The sequence below is a fragment of the Drosophila obscura genome, unplaced genomic scaffold (genome assembly GCF_018151105.1).
Source record: "Drosophila obscura isolate BZ-5 IFL unplaced genomic scaffold, ASM1815110v1 contig_186, whole genome shotgun sequence".
NCBI classification, from domain to species: domain Eukaryota; kingdom Metazoa; phylum Arthropoda; class Insecta; order Diptera; family Drosophilidae; genus Drosophila; species Drosophila obscura.
In genome coordinates this window covers 4,321,852-4,328,271 of record NW_024542774.1, presented here as the reverse complement: position 1 = coordinate 4,328,271, position 6,420 = coordinate 4,321,852, and positions in this window count along the sequence as shown.

Here is a 6,420-nt window from a genome sequence, read left to right as displayed (position 1 = left end):
CACAAAACACACACACGTGAAAGGAAACTCTGCACTTACAGTGAAATTGTCGAGGGAAATGAAAATGGCAACGGGCTTCGGGTAATGGTTAGGTTAGCATTTAGTTTAGGGACAGTATAATGACAATCACCGATTCCCCCATTCCATGCTCCCAGCTAAATTACTTAAAGCTTTTTTTAATCCATCGTTGACAAGGGGGGATATGTACTCTCAGCAGAGCTGAGTCTCATCTGTTATTAAATCTTAAAAAACAACGTAAATGACTTAAATATACATTTTGTATGACTTTGAGTTTAAATTTAAATTCAAATGTCAGTTATGGAACAGTGGCGCTAGTAAAAACAGTTTCGGCCGCGGCCGTTTTGGAAACAATTGAACATGTTATCTTACATTACATGGAACCTTACATTCTACATCTTGTAAATTCTACATGTGCCACTCTACATGTAAGATTTGAAAATTAGCCAAGTTTTTAACCCAAAAGAACCAAAAAAATGCGAAACGTTTTTTTTTTGTTTTTATGGTGTACGTTTTTTTTGCAGTAGTTTTGTTCTGTTTTTTAAGTCAAATTTTTGTAATTTTCATATGGTATTTTTTCAACATTTAATTGGGAAAAAACAACAAATAAGCTTTAATTAAAAGCTCAATTAAAAGCTCTTCTTAAACTTTTACCAGTTAAATTCTAAATTAATGCCAGCTAAATTTAAAAAAAAAATCAAAAAAATTTTAAAATGTAATTTTTACTGTAAAACTGTGGAAAAAAAGATTTGTTTAAGAAAATCTTACATTCTACATCTTGTAAATTCTACATGTGCCACTAAAACTACATGTAAAATTTGAAAATTAGCCAAGTTTTTAACCCAAAATAACCCAAAAAAATGCCAAACGTTTTTGTTTTTGTTTTTATGGTGTACGTTTTTTTGCAGTATTTTTGTTCTGTTTTTCAAGTAAAATTTTTGTAATTTTCATATGGTATTTTTTCAACATTTAATAGGGAAAAAAACAACAAATAAGCTTTAATTAAAAGCTCAATTAAAAGCTCTTCTTAAATTTTTACCAGTTAAATATTTAATTAATGCCAGCTAAATTTAAAAAAAAATCAAAACAATTTTAAAATGTAATTTTTACTGTAAAACTGTGAAAAAAATATTTGTTTAAGAAAGAAGAAAGTCCGTGCACGCTTCGAGCCGAGGACCCCCGGATCGGAAGGTCTCGACTTAACCCACCAAACCACGCTTTGCTGTGAAACCGCAAATGAGCTATGTGAGCAAATGCATCCGGGTCGTTGCACTTCACCATCAAACCAAAACTAATATACATTTATAGCTTACTCACTGATTGAGTGATGGGCACATTGAGAGATGGGCCAACAACAACGAGAGGAGCGATGAATCATCGGAGCAGAGATCAGCAGAGGAATACCAAAAATACACAGTTGCCGGGGCGTGTGGTAGGTGCCAAGCACTCGCCATATATGGCATAAATGCCATCATCCCCATCAGTTTCAATTGCAGCTGTGCCAAGGAAAGACACATATGTGCCGCCACCCGCTTCCCCATCGGGAAGGAACCAAAAATACTCGTAGATTACAAATGAAATGAAAATGCGATGCAAGCCAAGTACAAGACAAAGTCCAAGTGAATTGAACTTGAATGAAGTGCACATCCACGAGCATGCACAGAAGACACAGAAGACATAGACACAGCCACAGACACAATCAGAGGGTGACGCCTGAAGAAGTCGAATTAAAATTCCTAAATGATTTGGCACCACACAACATGAGAGGGTTTGGTCTGGGGCTTTTTGGAGCAGACAGCGACAAGTGTTCCACAGATAGAACGTCTATAAATAGATATTGTCAAAAACCACCGAGTCCAAGTCAGTTCTGTGTCGGTTCTAGTAGCAGATCGTGATGCTGATGATGCTGATTATGATGATGCTAATGAAGATTATATCCCATGGCCATGAGTGGTCCGAGCGGAAGCGAGCAGCGCCTCCGTTGGCCATGAGCATAAGGCTACCAGAAACACAGACCTATCTTCCAATTTCTTTCGATATGTACATACATTTGTATGTACATATGTTTATGTATAGCCCATCCACATCTCAATTGTAATTTAATTAAAAACACATCACATACTACACACACCATATAGTTCAGATATATGTATCTTCGATTCTTTTGCCCCAACCCAGACCGCACAGCCATCCCCTTCTGGGATATATCGCATATTGACGACATACAGCTGATCGCGCCCGTTTGGTCGATGATGAAAGTGTTGGCGCTATTTTTTGTTTCTTATATTTCTTTCCTTCTGATTTTCAATATTGTTTCTGTTTTTCCTATGCGTTCGTTCTGTGCCACTGCTTTTTTTTTTTCTTGTATATATAAAATAACAATGTTAAAAATAAATTCATCCAAACGAAATGAAACCAACGAATGGCAAATACACCAGAAAGAAAATTATTGAACACCATATTCCACGATTATGATTTTTGTTGGATCTGTAGTTTTGTGTGTGTGTGTGTGTGACTTGTAGGTGTATCTGCCTGGGAATACTGCAAACAGAACAGAGAACAGCGAACAGAGATGTTTGAGCACGCACCATAAATGTCCGCGTCACCTTTTGTTGCTGGTACCTACCATTGCCCTCACGTATAGGTAGACTGGTCGAAAAATGTATAGATATGCAATCAATTGGGGTGGCCCAAAAGTATGGGAATTCCTTACAGCGAGGAATTGGATTGAGTAGAATAAAGGAGAATAGGAAAAGAAGAATGAAATTACTGCCAACTAAATTAATAACACTTTAATGATATTGAAGTTATATTTTGATGGCTTGTGCCTGGACTTCATGCAGATAAAAGACTGGAAGATTTACTTTTAAATACAGCAATTTCCTTCCGTTTCTTGCATCAATCCAATTCTTATTAGCTTTCCAAGTCCAAACTGTTTGGGTTCACCCAAATCTATAGAACTAGAAAATATACACAAATGGGCGTCAAAAGATACGAGTATTTCCCTCTATATTCAGCTCTTGCTCTTCTTGTTATGCTATTCTCTCGTTTCTGTTCTTGTTCTTTAATATATGGTTAGCTCTGGAGACGTACAGTGCGGCAGACACTGACTAACTAGATATACTGACGGATAAATACACACACATTCATATATATGAGATGGAATACTTGGTGGAGCGCATATCCAAAGATATTTTGGTCCGCAAAGACGATACAAGTGCCGGCAGAACTCACAGACACACATATCGTATACATGTGTAGATGGATGGACAAGTTATAGAATAAGTATTTGGTGGGGTCTTGCATATAGATTTTATTTTGCCACTTGTCTGCTTCGACTCGGGATGATTGCAAGCAGCACGTGAATGTCCCCATCCCATGCCCGACTTAATATTAAGTTATGGGTTCGACAATCTAGGGTGATTGTTCGACTGAAATACGATAGGACTTGATGGAAAATTTCCATCTCCAGTCCGACGTGTGTGTATCCATTGTGAACCACTAAAAATACTAAAAATATACCTCGACTGCACTCCAAACCCTAACAAACTCCAAAGTTTTTCCAAGCGCCTCGGACTTTTCCCCCCATTAACACAGATGAATGCATTCCAGAAACACACACAATCTGAATCGAAATGGAGTGTTTATATGCATTCGCCTGACCTGATTTACCCGATCGAGGGGGTAGGGTAGGGTAGGGAATTAAGACTGCAAAGTGGCAGATGCGATTGTGGCAGCTGCTGGCATTGATGCCGCTGGACAGTGGTCAGAACTGGAGCTGCTAATGCGCTAAACAAATCATCGGTCATCGATGGTGATTAGGCCTATTAAGGGATTGTGGCTAACCCTTTTCAGGCCTGGGTACTCACTCATTCAGTCCCTCCTTTCAGGCTTTGTTTATTTGTGTGCGCTCCTGTGTCCTGAGTAAATCCAATATGCCCTGAAATGCATGTGCAAAACTAATTTCAAATTAATTCACACAGAAAGTGAGGGAAAGTCGTTCACACCCGCCCTCGCACTTTGATCAACTCTCAGTCGCTCAATCGCCAAATTGGCAACCTAATAAAAATTCCGCACAAATTCATGAGAATTCAAGGAATTTAAGACCGTTCAAGGACAGCGTGGCTCCGGATGAGGGTGTGAGCCGCAAGCAGTTTCCCTTCATCTATAGGGCCATGTAACGGCTTGTTGCCTTGGCTTTGGGCGTTACCCCAGCCTCATCCATATTCTCATGGCCAACCTCAGCAGCATCATCATTGTCGTCGCCTGTGTGCATTCCGCTTGAGCTGTCAAATGCGCATCGCGACTGTATCCCTCCCGTGTTTGTAGTCGTATCTGTGTGATGTGGTGGCCACTTTTTGTCACCCAGCCATTGAAACATCGAACCAGCCAACCATCCAGACATACACCATCAAACCCCAACATTGCCCTTTGCAGGCTCAATTGCAATTTGTTTTCGTTGATTCCCAGCCTCGACCTCGGGCCGCTGTTTGTTTAGGAACGTCTGTGGGGTGTGTGGGGTGTGTGGATTCGGCAGACTTGAATTTTTGGCATTGGTAATTCACAAATGAATCCCTTTAGTGCTGGCAATTGGCGCACGTGCACTAAAACAACAAGGAGGCGAACTGGCTGCCAGGATACGAGATCGTTATTAAAATTCCAATTCCTTGGCCTCGGACCCAGCCCCCCAATGAATGCACATTTAGCTGGGCTTTATTAAATTTTGATTTAGCCATTTATATAATCTATTTGCAATTGGTTTTATTTTCGTTATTCCCTGGCCAACGACAGAGTGTGGCTTTGCCATTTGTGTGCTGTGGCCCTGAGGTCCTAAGGGCTTTGCCAGGGCAGGGGATAAACTGTTGGTCACATAGTGTTTGACAGTCATGCAATGTCTGACATTGATCTACTTTTAATTAACTCCGAATTAACAGTTGGATAACTCACAAGGGTAAAACGGAAAGTGAGAGAAGAAGTGGCATGCAACTGGATTGACCAATTCAGGCTCTAGAATTAGAATCGAGAAAAATATCAAAAATATTCTCAATATTCTCTCTCTCTCATGGGACATTTTTTTAAATAACTTAAAATGAAAGTTTTGATTCTATCCCCAATAAATAAGAATTAACTATTTTGCAATCCTCCTAAAAGATACCCAGGAGAGATTGAAAGGTTTTGGTTTTGATTTGAGGTTTCCTAGACTTGCAAGCAGAGTTTCTCTCCCGAAGAACGAGTCCTTAAAGCAAATTTTCAGTTTTGCACTTCGTTTTTAGTTTTAACTATGAATTAAGTGCTAAGATTTGTATATCTTTCACGGCAGTTCTTATGTTTTTGACATATAAATTATTAGAAATAAAAAAATTGTATCTTATGCCAAAATGTTTTATGGGCTTCAACATAGTAAGTAAATTTTAAATTATATATGTATGTTTATCATTATATATCTTATATTATATAACTTATATCATTATGATCTTATAATAGTTGGATCCTATCTGGCTAGATACAGCCAGCTCAAAAAAAATAGATTTCAATAGGCAGCAATAATGTTAGCATCAAAAGATAGGTGTCCCAATTTCAAATTTGAATGCTCTGGCAACCCTGGAGGAAAGCAAACTTGTTGCCACCTGATCTAATTTTAGAATTCGACTATTAATAAAAATAATCAACGTACTGTGCCCAATATAATGATTGGAAATTAGTTTTGCCAATTTGATATCCAGAGATCAGAGGTCATTCCCTAATCATGTGCTATTTATTTGGGGTATTAAATGAACTTACATCCAGCTCCAGTTTGGCGACATCAAAAACCATTTGATTTTCCGTATAAATACATACATACATACGTACATAGTAAACTAGATATTCTATTGAACATACATATATACTTAGACATAAATACATACATATGTAGCTAAAAGACAGAGAGCGGCAGAGGGGTAATATGGAGCGTCCATAGGCACGGATTGTGCCATAAAATGTAAACATGCCCCACTTAGTTGTCTTGATCTATGAATAGACCATCGGAAAACCCAATTTAAATGGGAACCCTGCAAAGCTGACATGTAACGGTAACCCCTGTCGCTGCACCAAGTGCATGGCACGGCATGCCACTGCCTGCTGCATACAACATTATTTGTAAATAAACAATTAGTTAAATTAATGCTCATTACGAATACGTATACATGCATGGGTCGCGGGCAGTTCGGATCGGGAGAGCAGTGAGAAATATGACCAAAAATAGAAGTGAAAGGAATTCACATTGAATACACACAAATCGATGGGTGGGAAGGTGCAAAGGCTGGGAAAAAATATATACCTATAAAGCGTTGCGATGTAGTACAATGTAGATATGGGTTTGGGTACATATATATGTACATACATATATATCGAAAATAGAAA